This window comes from Triticum aestivum, chromosome 2A (genome assembly GCF_018294505.1).
Source record: "Triticum aestivum cultivar Chinese Spring chromosome 2A, IWGSC CS RefSeq v2.1, whole genome shotgun sequence".
NCBI lineage: Eukaryota > Viridiplantae > Streptophyta > Magnoliopsida > Poales > Poaceae > Triticum > Triticum aestivum.
The window spans coordinates 391,366,206-391,392,997 of record NC_057797.1 but is presented as its reverse complement, the minus strand read 5'-3'; positions in this window follow the sequence as shown (position 1 = coordinate 391,392,997).

Sequence of the window (26,792 nt, the reverse complement as noted above, 5' to 3'; positions counted from 1 at the left end):
AGCAGCTCGTACAGCAGCCTGAAGACGATCTTCCTCAAGGAGCAGCGTGTCGTATTGCCGCAGCTGTTCTTGCTGAAGCTCATCATAAGCGAGCACTTGAGGTGATCCGTATACGAGTTCCGTGGGGAGAACTGCCTCTGCTCCATAGACTAGAGCGAAAGGTGTCTGGCCAGTGGCTCGATTTGGCGTCGTTCTGATCGACCAAAGAACCACCGGCAGCTCCTCGATCCAGTTTCTTCCGCACCTGTGCAGCCTGTCGAAAGTTCTGGTCTTGAGCCCGTGCAGCACTTCAGCATTTGCCCTCTCTGCTTGACGTTGCTTCTCGGATGAGCAACAGAAGCAAAGCAGACCTTGGCGCCAAGGTCTTGGACGTACTGCATGAAGGTGCGGCTCGTGAATTGCGTGCCGTTTTCGGTGATGATCCTGTTGGGGATCCCGAAACGGCAAACAATCGACCTCAAGAACTTGACTGCTGACTGTGCTGTCACCTTCCTCACTGGCTGCACTTCCGGCCACTTTGTGAACTTGTCGATTGCGACGTACAAGTACTCAAAGCCCCCGACGGCTCGGGGGAAGGGGCCGAGGATATCGAGCCCCCAGACCGAAAATGGCCAGGATAAAGGGATTGTCTGGAGAGCTTGAGCTGGCTGGTGTATTTGTTTGGAGTGGAACTGGCACGCTTCACACTTGGTTACTTGTGCAGTTGCATCCTGGAGGGCTGTCGGCCAAAAGATACCTTGCCGTAAAGCTTTGCCGGCAAGTGCTCTTGCGCCAATGTGGTGGCCACATACGCCTCCATGTATCTCCGCCAACAGCTTTTACCCATCTTCCCGGCGAATACACTTCAATTTCACACTGTTGAGTCTTCTTCTGTACAGTATGCTATCGACAAACTGGTACATACTTGACTGCCGGGCTACTCTTTCCGCTTCTTCTTGCTCTTCGGGAAGTTCTCCTGTCTGAAGGAAATGGACAATCTGCTGTGCCCATGCTGGAGCTTGTGGCTCGACAACAAGGGCTAAAGGCACATCTGCTGCTGCGGGAACGTCCGCTTCTACGGCAAGGGCTTGCGGCCCTGCCGGAGCTTGATGTTCCCCGGCAAGCTTGCCGGAGCAAGACTTGTCGGGAGCGTCTGCTTCAACGGAACAAACCATAAGGCTTGCCGGAGTAGACTGCCCCTCAGCATCCTTGGTGTTGATCTTGGGGACTTTCTTGGCGGCGGCTTTGGGGAGCTCTGCCGGAAAGTAGTCACCAGAAACCAACTTCCTCTTCTTGCTTTGTCCAGTTGATGGTGTTATGGATGGTTGAGTCAACTTAAGCACAAAGATCCCTGGTTCCACAGGTAACTTTAGTGCGGCGCACTTTGACAGGCCATCAGCAATATCATTCTGAGCTCTTGGGATATGCTCCATTTATAGGCCGTCAAAATGCTCTTCTAGCTTCCTCACTTCATCGACATACGCTTCCATCAACGGACTCTGGTAGTTCTTGTTTACTTGTCGGACGACAAGCTGTGAGTCACCCCTGACAATGAGCTTCTTAATCCCAAGGTCTGCTGCGATTCTGAGACCGGCAAGTAATCCTTCATACTCTGCAGTATTGTTGGTTGCTTGCTCTTTGGGAAAGTGCATCTGGACTACGTACTTGAGGTGCTCTCCGGTGGGTGTGACAAGCAGCACGCCTGCACCGGCGCCTTGCAGCGAGAAGGCACCATCAAAGTACATTAGCCACTCTTTGTTTGCCTCTTTCACGGGGATGCTCGTTTCTGAAATTTCTTCATCTGGGGTTGGCGTCCACTCTGCTACGAACTCTGCCAATGCTCTGCTTTGGATAGTTGAGGTGCTCTCAAATTTGAGGCCAAAGCTTGACAGTTCTAGTGCCCACTCGACAATCCTGCCCGTTGCTTCTGGATTTTGCAGTATCCTCTTCAGCAGAAAGCGAGTGACGACTGTGATCTCATGTGCTTGGAAGTAATGGCGCAGCTTTCTCGAGGCCATGAGGAGGCCGAAAAGCAACTTCTGCACACCAGAGTACCTTGATCTAGCCCCCTGCAGAAGAGAACTGACAAAGTAAACTGGGCGCTGCACCATTCTCCTTGGCATCTCATCATGCTCCTGCGCAAACCCATGTTTGTCGGGACCAGAGCTTGTCGGCGAAGCCTCCTTCTTGTCGCTGGATGGATCTGCCGTGGTTGCTGGCTCATCATCCGCCTCCCTCTCCGCCACTAACGCAGCACTAACCACTTGATTGGTTGCTGCTATATACAGCAGCAACTTCTCTTGCGGCTTAGGTGCGACAAGCGTTGGAGTGGAGGACAGGTATCTCTTCAAGTCCTGCAGCGCAGCCTCCGCTTCCGGAGTCCATTTCATTGGACCTGCCTTTTTCAAAATTTTGAAAAATGGCAGGGCGCGCTCAGCAGATCTAGAGATAAACCTGCTGAGAGCAGCTACGCAACCGGCAAGCCTTCGTACATCCTTGACGCGCTTTGGTGCTTCGATCTGCTCGATGGCTTTGATCTTGTTGGGATTGGCTTCAATTCCCCGCTGAGACACGAAGAACCCGAGAAGCTTGCCGGAAGGGACTCCAAACACACACTTCTCGGGGTTAAGCTTGAGGTTGATCTTGCGCAGGTTTGCAAATGTTTCATCTAAATCTTGAATCAAGGTCGCCTTGCTCTTGCTCTTGACCACTATGTCATCCATGTAAGCTTCCACATTTCTGTGTATTTGTGGCTCAAAAGCATGGTGGACTACCCTTGCGAATGTTGAACCAGCATTCTTCAAACCGAAAGGCATCCGTACGAAGCAGTACGTGCCACACGGGGTGATAAATGCGGTTTTCTCTTCATCCTCTTCGGCCGTGAAGATCTGATGATATCCTGAGTATGCATCAAGAAACGAAAGCAAATCACATCCGGCTGTGGAGTCAACAATCTGGTCAATACGCGGCAAGGGAAATGGGTCTTTGGGACAAGCTTTATTAACATCAGTGAAGTCAATACAAAGTCTCCATTTCCCATTACCCTTGCGCACAACAACAGGATTGGCCAACCACGTGGGATGGAGTACTCCTCTGACAAGGCCTGCTGCTTCCAACTTCTTGATTTCTTCTGCGATGAATTCTTGGCGCTCTACTGCCTGCTTCCTGACTCTCTGCTTGACGGGCCGCGCATGAGGACAGACGGCAAGGTGGTGCTCAATCACTTTCCTGGGAACACCGGGGATATCAGACGGTTGCCATGCAAACACGTCGACATTCGCCCGCAGGAAAGCAATGAGCGCGCTTTCCTATTTGGGGTCAAGAGTGGTGCTGATGGTGAAGGTACCACCAGTGCCATCCTCCTTGGCGGACACCTTCTTAGTCTCAGGTGGAGCTGCCATTGCCTTCTTACACTTGCCGGTGGAGCTCGATGGTGCGTCCTCGACGGTAGCGCAGCACTCCGAAGAGGTGCGCTTGCCGAAGTGGGCATCAGAGCTCTTGCCGGACTTGGTCTTCTTCTTCCCCCCGGGAGCTTCAACGGCAAGTGTCCTTCGTTCTGCTGCGGCTGCTGCTTCCCGGTAGATCTTGTCAGCACAGATAAGAGCATCCTTCCTGTCGCCAGGGACAGAGATGACACTTATTGGGCCTGGCATTTTCAGTACGTTGTACGCATGGTGAGAGGCTGCCATGAACTTGGCGAGTGCCGGACGGCCAAGGATTCCATTGTAAGGTAATGGAAACTCGGCAACGTCAAACGTGACCCTCTCAGTCCTGAAGTTCAGCTCACTGCCAAATGTTACCGGCAACGTGATCTTTCCCTTTGGCTTGCTCCTTCCCAGGTTGATTCCTTGAAATGTGCCGGTCTCTTCGAGCTCGCTGTCAGGGATCTGGAGCTTCTGGAGCACTACGGAGGAGATCAAGTTCAAACCGGCCCCACCGTCAACTAGCATCTTAGTGACCTTGAGGTTGCGGATTGTTGGTGAAACCAACATCGGCAAGCACCCGACCGCAGTTATGCGATCCGGGTGGTCCTCAATATCAAAGATGATAGGCGTGCTGGACCATTTCAGAGGCCTACGTGACTCGACAGGTGGTTCTGCTGCATTAACCTACCGCATCCACTGCTTGAGCTGGCGGTGCGAGGCATGCAGAGAAGCACCACCGTCAACGCACAGGACCTCTGTAGCTTTCTGGAACTCCTGCTCATCAGTCTCCTCATCATCCATATCTTCATCGTCGCCGTCATCTTCATCCTTGTCGCGGCCGCGAGGAGGTCTGTCTCCTTGCCGCTGCTTGGCCTTGCCGCGGCGTCCTCCTCGGCCGGGACGTTTCTTGCCGGATCCACCAGCTCCTTCCTGGGCCTTCTCCTTGTCACGCCGCTCGTATTCAGCTTTCTGTTGCTCAACAAGCTGCTCGACCCTCTTGCAGTTCTGAAGATCATGGCCCTTGGTGAGGTGAATCTTGCAATACTGCTTGTTGGTGCCGTCCTGCTTGTCGGCGACCGCCACCTCCGCGGCAACCTCCTTACCGGAGTCACCAGCTTTGGCTTCCTTGGCGCCGCCACCGTTGCCGGACTGCTCAACAACTAGCACTTCTTTGCCTTTCCTCCTTCTGTTGTTCCGCCGCCGGTTTTTCCTTGTCGGGGCAGCATCTTCACTGTCAGATCCTCCCGCTCCTATATTTTCTCCGGGGAGTCTCCTCCCTTCCTCAGCACGCGCACACTTGTCGGCCAGTGCATATAACTCACTGACGTCCCTGATCTTGCACATCGCCATTTCCTCCCGCATCCTGCGGTTCCGCACGTTCTGATGGAACGCGCTGATCACCGCAGTAGGGTGGACGTCTGGGATGTTGTGCTGCACACTACTGAATCTCTGAATGTACTTGCGCAGGGGCTCTCCTTCCTTCTGGGCGAGCAGATGAAGATCACTCTCCTGGCCATGAGGCTTGTGTCCGCCTGTAAAGGCGCCGACAAACTGATGGCACAGATCAGCCCAAGAGGATATGGAGTTGTCCGGCAAGTGCATGAGCCAGGATCTGACATTGGGCTTGAGCACCAGCGGGAAGTAGTTGGCAAGGATCTTGTCATCTCGTCCCCCGGCAGCTTGTACCACAATGGTGTAGATGCTGAGGAACTCTGACGGATGCGTCTTGCCATCGTACTTCTCCGGTACGTCTGGCTTGAAGTTCTTTGTACTGGGCCACTGGACTTGCTGCAGCTCACGAGTGAACGCAGGACAACCTATCGCGTACGGTAGATCACCCGGTTCCCCTGGCGCATGCATGTCAACAAAGGGCCCAGCGCGCTTGTCGGATTGACGTCGCGCTTCTCTTTGGCGCTCGATGCGGGTTCGAGCGTCTTCTTGTTGTCGATCATGAAGAACTTGGCGCTGATCGCGACGAGCTCGTGGATCCGACGATGCAGTGGAGTCGCTGTCGAGGTGGATCCGGCGAGTCGGCGATCTTGGCCTTCGGGGCGGTGATTGCATGGTAGTTGCACCTCCGCCCGTTTCGTCGCCACCGGCTCGCGTCCGGCGGTCCTGCCGCGGCGGCGACGCGCTCGACCGCCGCAGAGTGTCGCCGTTGGCGTAGCCGATGAGACTCTGAATGGTGGCTCTCCATTCGTCGATCTTGTCTGACGTCGGAGGGTAATCTAGGAGAAGTTGAGCTCGCGCCAAGGCTTCTGCTGGGGTGGTAGGTGGCAGTGGCGGACGGCGCGAGGAACGGGACGTGCTCAAACTTCTAACTATGTTAGAAGGAGCAGTATCCCGTCCAGGCGACCGTGCCCCGCTCGTGCCAGCATGCTGGCGTGCATGCTGGTCTTGAGCGCCCCGAGATCCACCAGCTTGGTCTTGGGCTATCATGCGTATGGCACTGCTAGTGCCATGACGCTGTTGATCTTGCGCCTCCTGAGAGTGGCGTGGAACATGTACAGTCGCCGAGGTTTGTGCAGCCTTGTTCTTGGACCTGGCGGCATCATGGGCTTCCTCGTCGACGTCCTTTCTTCCGCCGGTGTCCATCCCACCACTCGTTTGCTCCAACGGTGGCGGAAGTGACGTGGATGGGGAGGCCGCCGCCGAAGTCTTCTTCTTCGGTGGCATGTTGATGAAGGGAATAAGGATCTAGCTCATGTGAACGCCGGATCAGGTTCACGCAATCTCGACGCCCCCTACCTGGTGCACCAAAGATGTCGGGGTGAACTGATCCTCGAACACCTATGGGGCCGGCGGACTGGACCCCTTTCGGTTCGGCAGGGGGCGGAGATCGCACGAAGAGCAGATCGAGGCGAGGCACACGAGCAGTTTACCCAGCTTCGGAGCTCTCCGGAGAGATAACACTCCTACTGCTGCTTGTCTGGTTGTATTATCTGGTGTTCTTGCTCTCCAAAACGAAAGTGTGATGTTCTCTGGGCTACGAATGGATCGAAGCAAACTGTCTGAGGCTCCGAACCGAACCCCCTCTACGTTGCGCATGGGCCTCCTTTTATATGCTAAAGGGGTCACCGACAGGTGGCAATGCAGAGGAGGGTAAAAACATAAAAAGCAAGGTAGTTGGTACAGTTGCTTGTACAGTGCACCCTACCTAACTCTGACGGCAGGGGACAAGGGCATTAAATGCCCGTCTAAGTCGCCCTAACAGTGCAGAAAAGGACCGTTAGGGGCGCCACCGTTCGCCACAATGGTGATCTTGTCAGCTTCGCATGCCATTGCGCACTGCTGGCTGCACAGCCTCCCGCCACGCGCGCCCGGAGAGGCCCCCAGAGCGACACGTTGGTGGATGCGCTGGAGCGTGGACGTAGAGTGGCCGCCTGCCGCAGCAAGCGCCTTGCCGCTGTCGTTATCTTGTCGGGTCCGGAAGCTTGTCTCTCATCGGGCCTCGAGGTACCTTGGTTTGTCTTCCCGGCAAGCTCCTCTTGCCGGGGCCTTGCTGCCTTGCCGGAGCGCGAGGCGCGTCACGGCAAGTTCCTCGGAGCGCCTTGGTTGGCCTTCCCGGCAAGCTCCTCTTGCCGGGGTCTTGTCTCCTTAGCTTAAATACTTTGTTCTTGGATGGCTCCAAGGGAACCTTGGGGGATCTTGGCGTTCGCCCGGCAAGCCTTTGCCGCGGGGTGCTGCAACTGCCCGTGCACAAGTTCGGGGTACTAGGGTACCCCTATTCTAGTACACCGACACAATTTGCTGGTGCTTCCCTTCAATCATAAGAGCACGATCTACCAACTCCTGGTAGTTGTTGAAGGTTGCTACCATCAACTGCATGCTCAACTCATCATTCAGTCCTTCCAGAAACTTCTCCTGCTTAGTTGCATCCGTAGCGACGTCATCTGGGGCATAACGTGCTAACTTACTAAAGTCCTCCACATACTAGCCAACTGTCCGTCCTCCTTGGCGCAAGTTGCGAAACTCACACTTCTTCAGGGCCATAGCTCCTGCTGAAACATGTACAGTACGAAAAGCCTGCTAAAACTGGTCCCATGTGACAGTGTCGACTGGGAAAGTGGCTGTGAAATTCTCCAACCATGATGATGCGGGTCCTTCTAGCTGATGTGCGGCAAACTTCACCTTCTCCGCATCTGTGCATCCTGCTGTGCTCAATTCCCTAGTTGTCTTGCGGAGCCAATCATCTACTACTATCGGCTCGGTGCTACTAGAAAACACCGGCGGATTCAGCCTAAAAAAACGGGCTAAGTGATCAACAGGTGGTGGTGGTGGTGGGTTGTTGTTGTTGTTCCCCTGATTCTGATTCTGGACTAGCAACTGCATCAATGTGTTCTGTTGCTGGATCAACTGGGTGAGCTCCGGTGGAAAGGCAAATCCGGGGTCACGTCTCGGAGGCATCTGAGGGTTTAGAAAAGATGAGATGTAAGAATAGAGGGGGTCTAAAGAGAAAACACTACCCATATGCACATGAGGCAAAAGCAAACAATTCACTTCATTCAATCAAACAAGGGCATACAATCGATCTATCTATCGCAAAAGTGCTCGGACTACTATATTTACATGGTGGACTACTACTACTGATGACGTGGTCTACTAGAAATATTCTTCGGTTGCCGACTCCATGATATCTGCTCCAGCTTCATCAACATAGTCATCATCGCTACTATCTGGATCCGAGTCGGTGTCGTCGATGATGATGTAGTCTTCCGGGCTAATCTCCTTGGGTTCTTCGTCTTCCTCTATTGGTGTAGGGCCTCCCATAAATATTCCAATCTTCTTGAACAGGTCGTCATTCTTCTCCACCAATACTTCAATTTCCTCTTCATAATCTTCACGTGTAGCCTTGAGTTCTTCCTCCAGTTCCTTGATTCTAGTCTTAGCCTTCTTCAGATCTATCATGTCGGCGCACATCTGGTTCTCCTGTCATCGAATGTGCTGGTTTAGCTCCTGGATAAAAGGTGCGATTGACCTATCCTTCCTGGTGCTGATCATCTCCCAGTGCTCATCTCGGCGCCCACAAATCTGGTAGATAGTATCCTTGAGATCATTGCGGTAGACTTCTCCAATACGTCCCATGGCGATGTGAGCTGACATGCTCTTTCCTAGACTCCAAGTTGGTGCATCAAAAGAAAATTCTATGGGCTCAGTGACTGGCATGAACGTCCTTCCTGGAACTTGAACTTGAATCATCCAGCGCTCTTCTTCAGGTAAAGTGGCGTTGTAGATTCCGGTGAAGCTTGGTACTCCTATGTTCAGGTATCTAGTGACTTCCTTCAAGTGACGTCCAAAGGGTGTATCTTCATGCGGTTGCGTGAACTTGTTCCTTACATCCTCCATCCTAAAGGAGTAGAAGAGATGAGAGGTCAGAAGAGAAGAGAGACAATAGTGATCTAGGTCTTTTAGCTTAGTGGTCGTGTCCTACAGTCAGCGTGTGCTCTGATACCATCTCTGTAACGACCAGACCTCAAACAGTCGGATCTCTGTGGTCCGGTGTCATCCCTGGATCAGTAATGCTGACACCACACAGTACTTGGAGGATTTATAGCAGAGTAGCAATCACACACTTATTACATCGAGTGTCTCAAAAGAGAACTTAATACAATAAATATGGCGTAAGGCCATCTAATAACGATAACAGCTGAAGGCTTGGAAGATAAGTGAGTCCATCAACTCCAACGGCATCACTGAGTATAGAACCACGACCTAAAAACTCCTTATTCGTCGTCTGAATAGTCTGCAACATTAACGTTGCAGCCCGAAACGGGTCAGCACATGGAATATGCTGGCAGTGTAACACATAGAGAGTAATAGAATAAAACAGCTCTACTATATGCATATTTGGCTGGTGGAAAGCTCTATGGTTACAATTTTGCGTAAAGCCAATTTTTCCCTACTTCAAAGGAATAAATTTATTTAACTATCATGGTAGTGGTTAAACATTGAGAATGGTTGACAACATTCTCAATCCCAATTAAGCATCATCATTAAAACAAAACCCAACAAAATTAATTTAGAGTAACATGTTGAGATTCACATGATAATCCAGGTACAAGATACTCGAGATGTCCATAACCGGGGACACGGCTAACCATGATTAGTTTATTACACTCTGCAGAGGTTTGCGCACTTTTCCCCACAAGACTCGATCGCCTCCGTTGGGTTTCTCGCACTACAGGGTGTTTGAGAAGACGGATGACCGATACATAGTCTTTCAGAATCGCTAGCACCTTACGATCGGGTAGACCGGACCACCTACATCCTCTACATCTGCTAGTCTACCACTGTAAGAGTTCGCACGACTTAGTCAACTATGCTAGAGCCCATAATAGCTTGTGGCTGCACACGGAAGTTTCTAGTATGAATAGTCTCATGATCCCTTTGAGCCTGGGTCGCGGTCCAAAAGAAAACAGGCAAGTCCTGGAATACCCAGGTGCCTCAATCCACCCAGATGTGTGTTTAAGTTGCCACCTTAGATAATTCATTAATTAACAAACTCACATCTGTCATGGATATCACTCACCCAATCCACGTCTACTAGCATAGCATGGCATAACAAGCACACATAGAAGTAACTCCCAAAGGTTTGATAATAAATAGGTAATAGGTACTACCTCATCTACTTCCCATCCCACAATTTAATTAGATCCTAATCATTCAATGTGTGAGGATTGATCTAAATGCAATAAATCTGGGTAGTAGAAAAGGTATGATCAAAGTGTTACTTGCCTTGCTGATGATCCGGGAAACCTAGCGATTCGAAGTAACAAGCGGCGCACTCCGGGTATTCTATCGCAGACAAACAAACAAGCATACAATAAGTACTCATCTAATGCACAGGTAAAACTCAAATAACAGATCTAACCAGAAGGTTCAACTTAAGAACTCAGGTTTGCAAAAAGAATCAAATCGAACGAAGCAACAACAATCAAACGGCGAAAGAAAACAACTTCGTTCTACTAATCTGGATCTAGGGCAAATTTTATAGTAGCAAAATCTTGTTTAAGTTGGTTAAACGGATAGAGGTTTTCGAGACGAAACTCTAGGCGCTTGAATCGCCTGATTCCGATAAATGAGCGAAAAGTTATACTAAAACGAAAATCGGATCAGGAATCGCGTTCAGAAAAATCGCGGATTTAATCCGAGAAAAAGAAAAACAACGAACGCTCGCTAAATTAAATAAACCGGGAAAATCGATCTATTTTAAAAAAACGAATCTAAAAAAACCAACGGAAAAACTGAACGGTTTTTCGAAAAAAATAAAAAAAAAATCGGCGCGGATTTCGAGGCGGCGGCGGACCTCGGGCGGCGTCTGGCGGTGGCGGCGAGGCGGCGGCGGCGGCGGCAGCGGGAGCTGGGGCTAGGGTTAGCTCTGGCTGGGCTTCCCCCCTGGCTTAAATAGCCTAACGGGCCGGGAGTCCTAGTCGGACACGGCCCTAGGTCGGTTCGTTTTTTTAATATAATTACGCGCAGAAGAAAAATAAAAAGAAATACTAAAAGGACTCCAAAAATTCCGTAATAAATTTTCATGGGCTTCTAAAATCAAGCCGCACAAGGTGAACATTTATTTGGGACCTAAATGCAATTTTGAAAAACGCACATTTTTCCTAAATTCGAATAAAACACAGAAAAACTCCGAAATAAAATCTTATTTTATTTTATTATTAAATCCTCAATATTTCTTTATTTTGGGAAAGTCATTTTATTCCCTCTCTCATATTTTTGTAATAGAAATAATTGATGATAAAATAAGTAAAATCAAATGATCCTATTCTCAAAATTTGAGAAAACTCAAATATGAAAATAACAAAATCCCCAACTCTCTCCGTGGGTCATTGAGTTGCGTAGAATTTCTAGGATCAACCAAATGCAAAATAAAATATGGTATGCAATGATGATCTAATGTATAACATTCCAAATTGAAAATTTGGGATGTTACACTTTTACTTTTCACTTTGCATCTCTATACCAAAAATACCAAAAATATTATATCTATCAGATCTCACTCTCGTAAGTGACCGTGAAGGGATTGACAACCCCTAATCGCGTTGGTTGCGAGTAGCTATTGTTTTGTGCAGGTGCGAGGGACTTGAGCGTGGCCTCCTACTGGATTGATACCTTGGTTCTCAAAAACCGAGGGAAATACTTACGCAGCTGCATCATCCTTTCCTCTTCGGGGAAATCCAACGCAAGCTCAAGAGGTAGTAAGCAGCGTGACCTTGACTTCATCGCCGTCGTTGTCCCTCCCGAGCCGGAGCCGGAGGTCCACAGCTACTCCGGCAATGAGTCCGACTCCGACGAAAAACCAGTTAGTCCCCCACTTTGTTGGGAACAGAAACCCTTGGTTATGTTCACCTAGTCCATGAAATCAGAGTAAGATTCATTAGATCCGTGTAGTGTATTGATTGTTTGAATGGTATCTATGGTTAGTGATTAATTGATTATTCTGTACAAACGATTTTTTGCTAATAATCCGACCAGGGTTAGCGTGCATGCTAATAATTCGTAGCCAGATCTTGAGAATTGATTTTGAATGTCTTACATATATGTTTGTGCCCTTTTTTCTTCCAGATCTTGAGAATTGATTTTGAATGTCCTACTGCATGTTTTTACCCTTTTTTCCTTCCAGATTGCTATGTACACAGATGAGGCTCCGACCAGCAGCGCCACCGGTTGTAGATCCTGCACCCGGCAGCGCGGGAAGAAGCGGCCTCGCACCCCTGGATCTGAGGAACCCGTAGAATATCGGGCGGACCGCGTCAGCGATCTCCCGGACGCCATCCTTGGGGAGATCATCTTCCTTCTCCCACCAAGGATGCCTGCCGCACACAGGTCCTCGCATCTCGGTGGCGCCCTCTGTGGCGCACCGCACCTCTTAATCTTGACTATTGCCGGCTATCTGTTGTTCATGATTTTGAACTCCAAAGAGCCATCTTCTGCTCCCACCAGGGCTTTGTTCAATGCATATGCATCCCGTCATGCTGCCTGCTGCACATACCCTTCACGGTGAATGCCTGGCTGACATCCTGTCAATTCGAAAAACTCCAACATCTTGAGTTCTACCATTACTATGCAAATAGTTGTCCATCAAGCATTGTAGTTGTGCCCTCACCACCAGTGTCCATCTCATGGTTTTCCTCCTCTCTCCACACCACCACCCTTGCCCGGTGTCATCTACTAGACAATATGGTACAAATGCTTCAACTCCCACTGCGCGCTTGTGGTGGTCGATCTTTCAGAGGCCTCACTGCACAGCATCATCCACTCCTGTCGCCCTGCCCTAGAGCGCTTGTTGCTTGTTTTTGGAAAAGAAATCCGTATCTGTTGTCTCCAAATAAAGTCTCCTCACCTTGTAAGTAGTAGAATTTGGTTCAAAGGAGAGGAGCCCATCATCAAAGATGCCCCTTCACTCCAAAGGATGCTCCTTGATTATCGTTATGCACCTTCGCAAATAACTATGGTCTCTACGCCTAAATTGGAGACCTTGGGTGTAATTCTTGATCCGTTTGAAGGTTACAAGATGGTCGTTGGCTCCACACTTATTCAGGTACTGTATATTATCATCAACACTTTTGTAATCATAAGCTGCATTTTTCATTTGTGTGCGTAAGTTTTACATCATCAACACTTTTGTAATCATAAGCTGCATTTTTCATTTGTGCGCATAATCTTTATATAATCTTGGAGTATGCTTTTGGTACTTATATTATGTTCTATGCTCAATGAAGAGTTTGTCCATGGGTACCCTATCAATGGTGTTGGATTCTGTCAAGACCTTACATATCAGTACATGGTGTTTTGATCTGAACATGGTTGTCGACTTGCTGTGATGCTTTCCATGTATGGAGAATTTGAATATATAGGTGATGATATCAAGCAAATTGATCTACTTTACTAAAACTAACCATTCGTTTGTACTATTTTTTAGACATTAATTGTTTCAGTCTTCATGTCTATTTAGGCTAAAGGACATGGACAAAAAGGTATAACCAATCGGTGGCATAACAAGCACCGGGATTTTCTCAGTTCTCATGACATTCGTTCAAGGACAATAATGATGCAAGGATATGCATCCAACCATGCAAACACTAGCTTTGTCACATTCTTCCTGTTGAATGTGAGAGTATTGTTGTCCATGAGGATTAAGTTTTTTGACAGACACCTTCTCACGGATGGACAGGTTGAACGGCATAAAAAGAAGTTTTAGGTGGACCAAAGGGCTTCTGAACGTGCTCGGCTTCTATTTACAACAACTTGTTTTCATGTACCTGTAGATTTTCTAGTCGAGGATCTTGATTTTATGGATCAGACTAATCCATTTACAGTGGCTGGTCAAAACTTTCGTTGAGTTAGTTGTTATTGTCCTGTTCAATCTGGATTTTGTGTGAACCTGGTGAATAATTAATCATCGTGCTTTTGTACCTTTTGTAAGCTGGGGTTAGATATTGCTGCCCTTTTCAACTCGTCTTTGACCCATATTTTCTTTCATACAAACCGAAGCTTCTATCAAGAAGCCTCATGGTTCCGAGAGTGAACTTGGTCACATGATTTGGTCGCGAGACGACATATGATGTATCTTCCTACCTTGATTTATTTTACAGAGGCAACATCCAACTATGCTAAACATATGATATTATTCAGGGTTTGTTTTGCCTTTTTATACATTGATTTTTCTAGTAATTTTTAACTAATAGACACCATGTTATTATCGCAAACGGTCGTATTAGTCAAACCATGGGCGTTCAACTCACCATTTACTACCGCAGGCAGCTGTTTGATTAGACGGGGCGACTTTGAGTAGTCCGTTGCGCACACCGTGAGCGCTGCAATTTATTGTTGGTTTTGGACTTTTGTTTCGACTGCCTCGGGAAGGTACGTGGAACAGTCCTCCATTCTCATCTACAGCACCACCGCCGAGGATCACCGCCTGCTGCGAGATGGAGGACGAGCCGGCCAACAAGCGGGGGCGGGTCAAGCCAGAACCGCAAGAGCCTCCAGCGAACATGAACTTCATCAGCAACCTCCCCGAAGAGATGTTGGTAACCATCATATCTCACCTCCCAGTCAAATATGGCATGCGGACCATTGTCCTCTCGCGGCAGTGGCGCCCTCTCTGGCGCTGCACCCCCTAGACCTCATCGTTGACCACGAGTTCTGTAGCAGGGAGCAGCAATGCCTGGACGCATTGTCCCACGTCCTCAACACGCACCCTGGGCCAGTCAGACGCCTTGCGATCGAAAGGCTCAATCCCCACAAGAAGACCGAACCCAGGTTGCACTACTGGTTCCTATCCCCGGCCCTGTTTCGGCTCGATGAGCTCAGCCTTCATGCTAGACGTCCTTGCTTGCTGCCGCCATCTGTGTTCTGCCTCGCGCCCACGCTGCGCCGTGCTATATTCAGGCGGTACATTTAGATGCTTTCCATGCACGGAGAAGCTATACATCAAGGTGATGCTCCTTTCCTGTTAATTGTTAACCACAACAAAGCTCAATTTTTTTTACTTTTACCCATGATTACAATGACAAATGTAGGATGATTTCTAAAGGAAATTTGGAGTATTTCAATACATATTTTTTGAGATGCTAGTGTTCTACGCGTTTTACTCCTTCGCCCGACATGCTTTTGTGATAAAAGTTTATCTTGAAAGATTGAAGGTGGCATTTCACTCTTTTCGTGTATTTTAGAAATACTGCAAATCAAAGAGGCCCGAAGTGTTCAAATCTGCAGCTATCGACTAATATGTTGTCTTCATTTGCATTTTAATGAGTATCGAGGCACCACACCAGAAATTAAATTCACCAGGTTCTTTGTTGAGAAAGCAAGGTTGCTCAAGGTAATGAGGTTTGCCCTATATTTACTATGCAGAAGTGAATGGATTGCTAAAGAAATAATGACTTCTCGATGGTTGATCCTTTCGCAGAAATAATGCATGAAAAAGATTCTGAAGAAGATGAATTTTATGTGTCTGAATAGTTTGAACCTTGCAATATTTATGGTATTTGTTATATAACGTAATTGGATGTTTAATTTGGTTTTGCAAGGTTATATATATATACATATACACACACACACACACACACACACATATATATATATATATATATATATGTTCTTCTTCTATAGGCAAAGCATGGATGTTGTGCAGACAGAGCATATCACATCGCACATGGGCCATACTAGGGAACCCGTCAGTGATGAATTCATCAATCTCAAACGGTTGTATACTAGCAAGCATTTTCCCACAGCGCACACGGCTTATTCGATCACAAATAGCTCGGATGGATCAACTATATGTCACGTATTGCACACGCAATTCTAATCTAATTCGTGCTTGATGTCTTCTCCATCACTCGCACAGTTTGTCTTATTTGCCACGTATCACTTTGCTGGCCTCTGCTCGTGTCCCTCGGTGCGCTCTGCTCGCCGTTAGGCACCACAGCGCGATGTGCTCGCCATTAGGCGCCGCGGCGTGCTCTGCCCGCGTCTGTCGGCACGCTCTACTCTCGTACCTCCACGCGCTCGGCATGTGGACAACTTTTCCTTGCTAGTTCAACTGCTATATGCATATATATAGTTGCTCGCCATTGAGGCAATCGCGGAGCACTCTGCTTGCATCCCTGCACGCACACTCTTCCAGCGATTGGGGCCTGCGCACGATAACGTTGGGGGCCCATATGCATGCGGTTGCGACGCACGCGTCGCCATGATGCAGTTACGTGCGGCACGCTGGAGTTACGCGCTACAAATTAGAACTGCCATCCAGGCGTGCGGATATTCCAGGACGTCTGGCTTCCCCTTTAATTCTCACGGCCATTATAACCTTAGTCTCTTCAACCTTTCGATCACGCCCCACAACACAACAAGCACACCCACGATGACACATAGAGAAGGGATGTCTAGCGGCGCTCCAATGGAGTTTGGCGAGCATAAAGTGGAGACCCACATGAGGGAGACGGATCTCTCGGTGATGTACATCATCGACCCGGTCGTGGTGGGTGGCTACATCAACACTGTTGAGCAGTTGCTTGCTCGAGACAAGTACAAGGTGGTCGGCATCGACATCCAGTACACCGGCGGTCATCCCAACATAGATCAGAAGGTTGTCGTCGCCTAGTTTTGCATGTGCAATCATCTCCTCATCTACAACTACTGCATGGCCACAGAGCCTTGCGGCCGTTTCGCCAGGTTTGTCAACAGCACCCACTACAAGTTCGCTATGGTGGATACCACCGATGATGTAAAAGCGCTCAGGGTTACGGGCTTGGCCTGCAAGAACCTTGTTGAAATCCGTGGCCACTACCAGGTCTGGGGCAGCACGAAGAAGGACTCCCTTATTGAACTCGCATTGGCCATAATCGACCCCTACTACGAAAAGATGAAGCAGGATGCCAACAGAATGCGTCATGTATCCTGGCACCGGGCCTGGGTGCTACAACTGGATGAACCTCACCATAGGTTCGTGGCCAAGAGCGTGTACACATGCTACAAGATGCACAGACGGATCGTTGACATGAGGAAGTGCCTCCTTCCCAAAATCGACGAGGTCAGATCAAGCCACCAGGAGAGCAGTGGCAGTAAGCGTCACAAGAAGTAGATGATGATCAGATCATCGGTTATCCTAGTTAAGCATGCATGTAATATATAGTTTATTTTGTTGTGTGGAAATGTCATGTGTGTAGTAGCCACCTATGTAATTATGCATGTAATAGTTTACTTTGGTGTGTGCAAATGCCATGTGTCTAGTAGCCACCTATGTAATTGGATCTTTAATTTGATTATGCAACCATGTCCTTATAAGTGCGTGTGTGTGTGTGTCTGTGTGTATGCAATCCCATCTCACAACACACACTTCTTATTAGCAGCAATCATATGTGTTATAATCGGTCTTCGCACACATTTTTTATTACAGACCTGTTTGCCACGTATCACACACATCTTATTAATTTGAACCATTTCTGTTCTCTTGGTTCAACGCAAATAGTTCATCCAAATGAACCGTATGATGTATATCGCACACAGCTTCATCTAGCTGCCCATTTCTGTTCTTCTGCCTCATCGCAAACAGTTCATTGAACTGAACCGTATGCCCCATATCGCACACGCAACTAAATTCTGAACCGTGTTTGATGTATCCGCCATCACAAACGTTTTGCATCTTTTTTGACGGGTTTTCTACATCACCGTTTGCGATTAATACACCGCACATAGTTTCGTCAAAGGGTCTCTGATCGTAGTGTCCCATTAGCAGCATCTTGTAGTAGTGTACATCCATTACGATGTTATGACAGAATCAAGATAGTCATACATGTGCTGTCCTAGAAGTGTTCCATGACAATACTAAAATTATCATCATGGAAGTGTCCACTTCCATGACGATAAATGGCGCGTCATGGAAGTGGTTTCGTCAAGGGTAACCGACACGTGGCATCCACCATAACGGGTCGCCGTTAAGCTATTGGGTTCCAGTTTTGATTCGATAACCTGTTAACCACCCGGACCAATGTGGATTTTCCACGTGTAAAATCTTGATTCGCCTTAGTATCCACATGTCAGCTCCACGTTGGGACAGGTGTCATCCAGCGTGTGGACAGGACGCGCATATGGAACGTCGACACGTGGCCCGACCCAACAGCAGCCCATTTAGGTTAAAAGGTCAGGCCGGTCGAAATAAGCGGGCCGGCCCATTAGCGGCCTACTTGAGTCAGGCCCATTCATAAGCACGGCCTATACGAGTTACACAGAATCAGCCCATCAAAGGCCCATTATAGATTTGACAGTTTCCAGTCCGTTGTTAGTCCCAGCCTGTTAACGGCCCGCTACGCCTTTCGGCCCAATTACAACACGACCTTCTTTTGGCCTGTTAGCAGCCCATTATAGATATGTACCAATATGCCGCCCGTACGTGTTTTGGCCTTTTCTTGGCCCGCTGTAGTTAGCCCGACTTCTAGCCCGTTGTGACTTTTGGCCTTTCCTTGGCCCATTTTGTAAATGAGCCAAGTCCTAGCCCATTTTATCTTTTGGCCCGTTAACGGCCCGCTCATCAATTGGGCCTTTTACGGTGCCACCTTATTTTGGGTCCATTTGCGGCTCACGTTCCGCTGGGCACAATTTCAGCCCAACGCGACTTCCGGCCTGTTAAAACCCTAATTTGTAAATTGGGCCTCTTTTGGCCCAAAACACTTTCAGCCTCTTACTGGCCCGTCAAGTAAAAGGGCCGAGACAAAATTGACATTTATTTTGGCCTGCTAGAGGCCCACGGTCCATTTCCATTTATACGGCCCTATCGAGCTTTCGGCCTGTTAACGGCCTACTAAGAGCCGTTGTTATAGTGGGCCACACCGTTTGGAATCCACTAAATATTATGATGATCAGCCCAATTAAGGCCTGCTTTGACTACACATGTTTGCTCGTTCGGATGGCGTCTAGGTAATGTTTGGGCGTGTTGGTCCCCGTTTCAACAATATAGCATATACAAAGAATTATCCTACTCTATACTATCGCCTCTAAAACCCCGCAGCCGAAGGAGTCAACCCTCGTACTCCCCTTCGCATGGGCATCCACTCCCTCGTCTTCCTCGGCTCCATGTCGTTCCCTTCCTAGGCCTCGCCATCGTCCACCGCCTTGGTGCTCTTGGCGCGGTGTGGTTAATGAATGAAAGCCATCAGAAGAGGACTTTAGGCTGTGAGGCTGATAGCTGGACCCACGAGCTACATCTTTGAACACAAGGAAGTGCCTCCTTATTACTCGCAAAAACAAGGAAGTGCATCCTTATTACTCGCAAAATAAAAATGATTCCCGCCTGATAGTCTGGACCCACCAGCTATATCTTCGTATTCAAGGAAGTGCGTCCTTATCCTCCCTGATAGCTGGGACCCATCCCGTCGAAGCGTACATAGCGGTGTATGTCTAGTCGCGAACGTGTACACACATACTCGTCAATCGGTATCTCTACAACGATGAATCGTGGCCGAGCAAGCAGTGGCACGTGTAGTAGTAGACCCCCCGATGTAGCAGTTCAGGCGGTCCCTTCTAAACCGTGTACACCTACGTATAGCCACATGCCAACAAATACGGCCACGTATGTACATACGAGCGAGGTCTCGAATGCCTACTCATGCATACGTATGGCCAGGGATCGTGTACATGGAGAGGCAGCGGACGTCCGCAATGGCGTCCTGTTAATCGGAAGCCAACCGGCTGGGTCGGAACGGAGAAACTGCATCATGTTCATCGGGTGGCAACGAAATGCGTTGTGTTCATCGGGAGCCAACCGACTTGGACTAAACAGCCAAAATGAGCTCTGGCATACCGCAAAATGGAGGAAACGACCTTCTGTTCGACCACGTACGGTCAAAACAGGGTCCTGTTCATCGGGAAGGGTCTGGCATACTGCAAAATGGAGGAAACGGACTTGTGTTCGAGTGCCTACGGATGAAACGGTGTGCTGTTGATCAAGAGGGGTGCGGCATACTGTAAAACGGAGTAAACTGACTTGTGTTGGAGCGTCTACGGTCGAAAGGGGTCCTGTTCATCGGGAGGGGTGTAGCGCACCGCAAAACGGGACTCCACGGGCTACTATTTATCCATCGTCTACTGCCTCGCTCCAGCCTCCACGGGTTACTGTTCATCCATCGCCGACTTCCTCCAGCCTCCACTTGCTTCTGTTCATCCACCGTCGACTTCCTCCTGCCTCCACCAGCTACTGTTCATCCATGGGGGTCCTGTTCATCCAGCCTCCACCAGCTACTGTTCAACCAGCTCTCCATTGGGTCATGTTCATCCATCCTCCACCGCCTACTGTATCACATCCCTGGTCCTGTTATGCACTAGGCTAGACCTCATGTGAGCATCATGTTTTAATTCAAATGAAATTTGAATTGAGGGATTTTCAAAGCCTCAGAAACCTTCTAAAAATGATCAACATTAAAATCTTCTCAAAGAAGTCCAAGAAAATGTTCCTCTTAGTCTCTGAAAATATTGCAAAGAGGTAAAAACTCAAAACAATATTTTTGGTATCTCAGAGTTAATTATTTTGGGCCTTTGAATTAAATAAATAACTATTTGCATTGGATATATATATATTTCTTAATTAATTAATATATGTCCAATAATTCTGATCTTTGATGAAGGGCTTTGGAATAATCCTACTAGTCCCTACAATAAATATCAGAAGCAATAAAAATGATTTAGTGTCTAAAACTAAATCAAAACAAACTACAGAAAATAGAAAACAGAATTAAATAGAAATAAAAGAGGGAGAGAGAAGAACTACCTGGCGCTCACCTCTCAGCCCACCTGGCCCAACTCCAGCTGGCGGCCCAGCCCGCCACCGCTAACCCCCCTGTCGTTTTCCTCCCCTCGCACCGAAGCAGCTCGGTGGCGAGCGCCGACGCCGCCCTGGCCACCTCCTGCTTCCACCTCCTCCCTCCCAGCCAGCCTGGCTCCTCCTCGACGCCCCGGTGACGCCACGCGCCTCCCCGACCCCCTCTCACTTCTCCCTCGCTCTCTGGACCTCCCTCCCCCTCGCTCCTCTGCTTCCCCCCCCCCATGACCGAGAGCCGCCGCCGACGTCGCTCGCAACCACCATGGCCACCGGCCACCCCTCGCCCTGTCGATAAGCCCAGAAGAACCACCATCGTCTCCTGCATCGTCTACGCCAGCCCGTTCGACTGTGGGAGCCCTGCATCGCCACCCACGCCGTCTCCCCCATCTCCGGCCGCCTGAGATCGCCGGCGCCCGCTCGCCACCTCCGATGTCTCCCTTGAGCCGCTGGGCCTCCAATCGACCCCCTGTAAGCCCCGCCATCGTTCACCCCTACCCCCGTTCTCTTTTGATCGCTCTGGCCGCCGATTCCATCTAGGCCGAAAACCACCACCGCGCGAGCTCGACTCCGGCGAAACCCCGGTGACCATTTGGTCACGGGCGTGCACCCGTTGTGCTTGCCGCGACCCGTAGAGCCCCTCCAGCGCCTCAGCTCCCTCGTTTGTGAGCAGCAGCGCCGAACCCGACCGCACCCGAACTCCGGCCGCCGCCAATTTGGTCGCCGCCGTTGATCCCGACCACCGCAGCTGCTGTCGCCACCACCGCTGGATGCGCGAGTCTTCCAGCTCGCTGTAGCCGCAAACCCCGAGCAAAACGGTGCCCTGTAGCACCGTCCCGAGCAACTCCGGCGAGGTCTCGCCGTCGCCGTGGTCGCCGGCGTCACTTGCTGATGTGGCGTTGCCATTAGCGGCTAATCCCCTCCAATTAGCACACTAACCGACACTGACAGCGGGCCCTGTAGCGGGTCAAAGCCCGAGTCAACGCGGGATTAGTTCCTGTGTCACTGACGTATGGACCCCGCACGTCAGGTTTGACCTGGACCTGGCCGTTGACTCGCTGACGTCATGCTGGCGTCAGGCTGACGCAGTTAAATCATTTTCTGGAATTATTTTAATTCTAAATATTCAGGAAATTCCAGAAAATGCCTAAAACTTCGAAAAATCATAGAAATTCAACCGTAACTCCAAATTAAATAAATTATATATGAAAAATTATCAGAAAAATTCAAGGAATCCATCTGTACCATTTTCATGCATGTTAGAACAACTTATAACTGCTGTTTAGCAGAAATCATATAAATGGCATTTGAATTTCACATATGGAATTTGGATTTGAACTTAGGGTTCAAACCAACTTCATTTAACTTTGTTGCTAGCTGCATTAGCACAAACCACAGCATATTGCCATGTCACATTCATGCATCATATTGTGCATTGCATTGATTGTGTTTTTCCTCAGTTGCCGGTGATTGTCCCCTCTCGATAGACGTGTACCGACGATGTGATCATTGACACTGATGAAGACTCAATGCTATCTTCAGAAGTGCCAGGCAAGCAAAACCCCCTTGTTCATTCCGATAAAATCCCACTCTCTCGCTCCTGCTCTCTATTACTGCATTAGGACAACAACGATTCAACTATTACTTGCTGCGGTAGCTGAACCCCTTTATCCTTTGCATGACCTGTCATTCCACAGTAAATAGATGAAACCCACTAGCATGAGTAGGAGTTGTTTGAGCCCTGTTGTGCCTACTCATTCATGTTTGTTGTCATGCCTGCTACTGCTTAGAGTTGAGTCAGGTCTGATTCATCGGGGATGAATCAGAGGTGTGTGAACATGTCCTACTGTGTGTGAGCTAAGTGTGTGAACACGATTTGGTAAAGGTAGCGGTGAGAGGCCATGTAGGAGTACATGGTGGGTTGTCTCATTGCAGCCGTCCTCCGGAACTGAGTTTTGTGTTTGTGATCCATGATCAGTTACTACCACACATTGGGCTCCGGGCGCTCCAAGCTCTCTCGACTTATTAATCAACATGATCTCTGTCCAGGAGTTGCAACTAGTTTCTGGTGTTTGTAGGTAGTGTTAGTAGTCTACCAAGTGGCACCCGGTACAGGTGGGCTTGGGACAGACTAGGCACAGTGGCACGGTGTACCAAGTGGCACCCGGATGGTGGGCTTGGCAACCCTGCTCACATCGTTTGGGGCCGTGAGCGACACCCCGGCCGGATCTCCTCGCGGATGGAACCCGAATAGGCGATAAACCTGGACTAGAGACTTGTTCGGTTAGTCAGGTCGTGGCCGACTCCCTCGCCCGGCTTCCGCTTGAAGGTTGCCGAGGTACATGACGTGTACAGGGCGGTAAGTGGCGAGAGCGTGTGTGAAGAAGTACACCCCTGCAGGGTTATCATTATCTATTCGAATAGCCGGATTCCTCGGATATGGAAACTTGGACCCCTTGTACAGTTCATAGACAAGTGAAAGTGGATACTCTAAAATACGCAAGATAAGCGTAAGTGCTATGGATGGCGTTCTCGTAGGGAGACGGGAGCGGATCCATAGTGGTGTATTGATATGCTGAATATGTGGACTCGTGTGCACCACCTCAAGAGAGTTACTTGCAGTCGTAGTTCAGGATAGCCACCAAGTCAAAGCTGGCTTGTTGCAGTTAAACCCCACCATCCCCTTTGTTGATAATGATGCATATGTAGTTAGTTCTGATGTAAGTCTTGCTGGGTACATTTGTACTCACGTTTGCCTATTTTATGTTTTGCAGAGAGACTTCAGTCTCACTAGTAGTTCCGCTTGGACTTCGACATTTAGCTTGTTACCTCAGCTACGATCTTGTGCCCTCGGCAGGATCTGGTAGATAGTCAGGCCTTTCAGCCTTTTCATTTATAGTTGTCTGTACTCAGACATGTTAAGCTTCCGCATGTGCTTTGACTTATATGCTCTGATTGTTGGGTCGTGAGACCCATGTTTGTAATATCTCGCTTCTCGGAGCCTATTGAATAAATACTTGAGTTGTAGAGTCATGTTGTGATGCCATGTTGTATTTGCACATATCGAGCATATTGTGTGTATGTTATTGAAATGCTTGGTATGTGTGGGATCTGACTATCTAGTTGTTTATCCATAGTAGCCTCTCTTACCGGGAAATGTCTCCTAGTGTTTGCACTGAGCCATGGTAGCTTGCTACTGCTCCGGAATACTTAGGCTGGCCGGCATGTGTCCTTCTTCGTTTCTGTGTCTGTCCCTTCGAGGAAATGTCACGCGATGAATACCGGAGTCCTGTTAGCCCGCTACAGCCCGGTTCACCGGAGTCCTGCTAGCCCAATGCTACAGCCTGGATTCACTCGCTGATGACCGACACGTTCGATGCTGGGTCATGGATGCCTGTCCCTGTAAGTTAGTGCCACTTTGGGTTCACGACTAGCCATGTCAGCCCGGGTTCTTTGTCATATGGATGCTAGCGACACTATCATATACGTGAGCCAAAAGGCGCAAACGGTCCCGGGCCAGGTAAGGTGGCACCTGTGGGAATACCGTGCGTGAGGCCGCAAAGTGATATGATGTGTTACATGCTAGATCGGTCTGACTTAGGATCGGGGTCCCGACAGCTTTGGTATCAGAGCTTGACTGCCTGTAGGTTTACCAAGCCAAACTGGTCGAAGTTGAGTCTAGAAATTCTTTAGTTATATAAGGGAATTGATTGTGGGATGGAACGTAAGGCTCTTTTTACTCCTTATACCTCATGGCCTTCTGATCTGAGTCATCATCTTCTCTTCTACGGGGATTAAGAACTAGGCTATCTCTTCTTTCTATCAGTATCACGTGTTACTAATCCGTAGACTTATAAGATTGTTGGATTTAAGCTTGAGTTAAGTTCCTACGACTTCTGTATGTTAACTGTTGATCTCGAAACCTTGATATTGTGCTTCTGAGTGGTTATGCCACCATTTTTGTGAATGTCTCAAATCTTTTCTGAGCATTTACATCCGTTATGCTGTCCGAGTCATCCCAGGTTTCTAAACAATCTGATGCATTTGCAAAATCCTTTCCCTCTGGTTTTGATGTTCCTTTATGCCAGCTCAATCACACTAATTGTTGAGTTGAGGTATTCTATTGCCTTGACATTTATGTTGGAGTTATTATTATGACCCTAGGTGCCTTAGGGGATCATCTAGTAGTCTAGCCATGTTTTGTGTTCCCAGCGTGATGATTCTGGCCTTTATTCTCGAAAGCATCCCGTGATGCCACTTAGTAGTAGGTATTCTATTCCTGGGTTCTTGAACCTGAGATTCACCCTACTTACTTCATGTTGATAGTAATTGCTAGCTCCCTTAGGTTATTAGTAACCTTTGCGATAGTCCTTGAAGTCCGTGGTATCTTCTTCTTCCAAATACCATGAACTACTTATGGCAGAAGTTCCTCGTTGAACTGAACAATCACAACCAGAGTGCTCTTGATGAGTTCTCCATTATATATTGTGACTCTGCCAGTTCTACCTTTCCGCATGGATTGTCCGGAAGAAATATGTTGAACTCGTTCGACATGCTAATCTATGCATTCATAACTCAGAAAATCATATGTTCTTTTGAGTTGTCCCTCTTTAGTTGTTTTCTGACCTTCGTCTATCAATTGATAGTCAAGAGTATGCGTGCATTCGTCATCGATGCCTATTATTCTTGTGGTCCGTCAAGCCATTCCATTCAGGACGACTAGGAGAAACAAACTCCAGTACCTCTTCCATATCCAGGATTGGGTCAAAGAAGTTGTGCTCCGCAGATCAAATTGCTAATCCAGCTTTTTGTTCTGCTCTACCTTGGAGTATTACCATCTTTTATATCGGGATTGTTATAGGAATCGCACACCATCCTATGAACTCTTGGTACAGTGATACTTCTTGCCATCATTGTTCATTCCTCGATTCCTGTGTTATTGTAACCGGAATGCCGACAAATGAATCATGGCGTGTGAAATCAATACTGCTAGCAACTCTGTTGCTTGGTAGTTAAATGGACGATAACCTCATTCTTAGCGTGTTGATTATTGGATCGTCACCCTAAGACTGATTGTGCTGCCTAGTCCCTATTTCTGGTGCACTCCTCGACCAATGAGATAGGACTTATTTCAAGTCCTCACTCATTTGATCATATCGTCTTGCCCTGAAAAGAAGGATTGTCCTCGATCTTAGTAACATATTGGTGGTTCGTGATTTTATGAATATCTTCTCGGAAGTATTACCAGGTTGTCACCTGACCGCTATGTTGAGTTCGTGATCAAGTTGGTTTCTTGTAAACCACCCCTTCTCCAAGAATCTGTGTGGGATACCCCTGAGCTAGTTGGTCAAGCTAAACAACAACTTGGAGAGTTGGGAGATAAAAGCTTCCTGGCTAGTTCATGTTAAGGGATATCTTGTGTGTGTGTTGAAGAAAGATGATATCCTCATCAATTGATCCTCGAGATCAATTGTTGGATCTATTATCTTACCCAAACCTTTGATTTGAGTATGGGCTATCGTCAAATCAAATCAGAACCAACGATATTCGTAATGTTGTCTTACTCGTGGTTTTTCCTCGAGCATACACCATTATATTCTTTGGTCTGACCAATGCTGTCACCGTGTTCACTTAACTATGGAATTCATTTTATATGGAAACCTGGATGAATTGTTGTTGAGTCCATTGACAACATCCTTATCTCCTCCATGATTTTGTTGAACATTAAGCTAGTGTTGGGAACTTGTATAAGCATTTTCTTCATGCCCCGTTCATGAAGTATATGTTTGGATGAAAGAAGTGACTTCCTTTGATTCACATGCATTTGATGTAAGTTGCCGCCGTGAATTCGAGAAAGATTGTTTTTGTTTCCTTTGGAATCATCCCAAGTCAGTCATGCATGTGCGAAGTATACATTGGACTGTGAGATTAGCTACCTCCATTCCATATGTGTCCCTAGCACGCCAAGCCACTGATTGACTTGCTCAAGGATAAGAAGTTCATCGATAAGTGCACAAGGACTTCGATATCCTCGATGCTGGTTCCCCACCGGAACTCGGTAG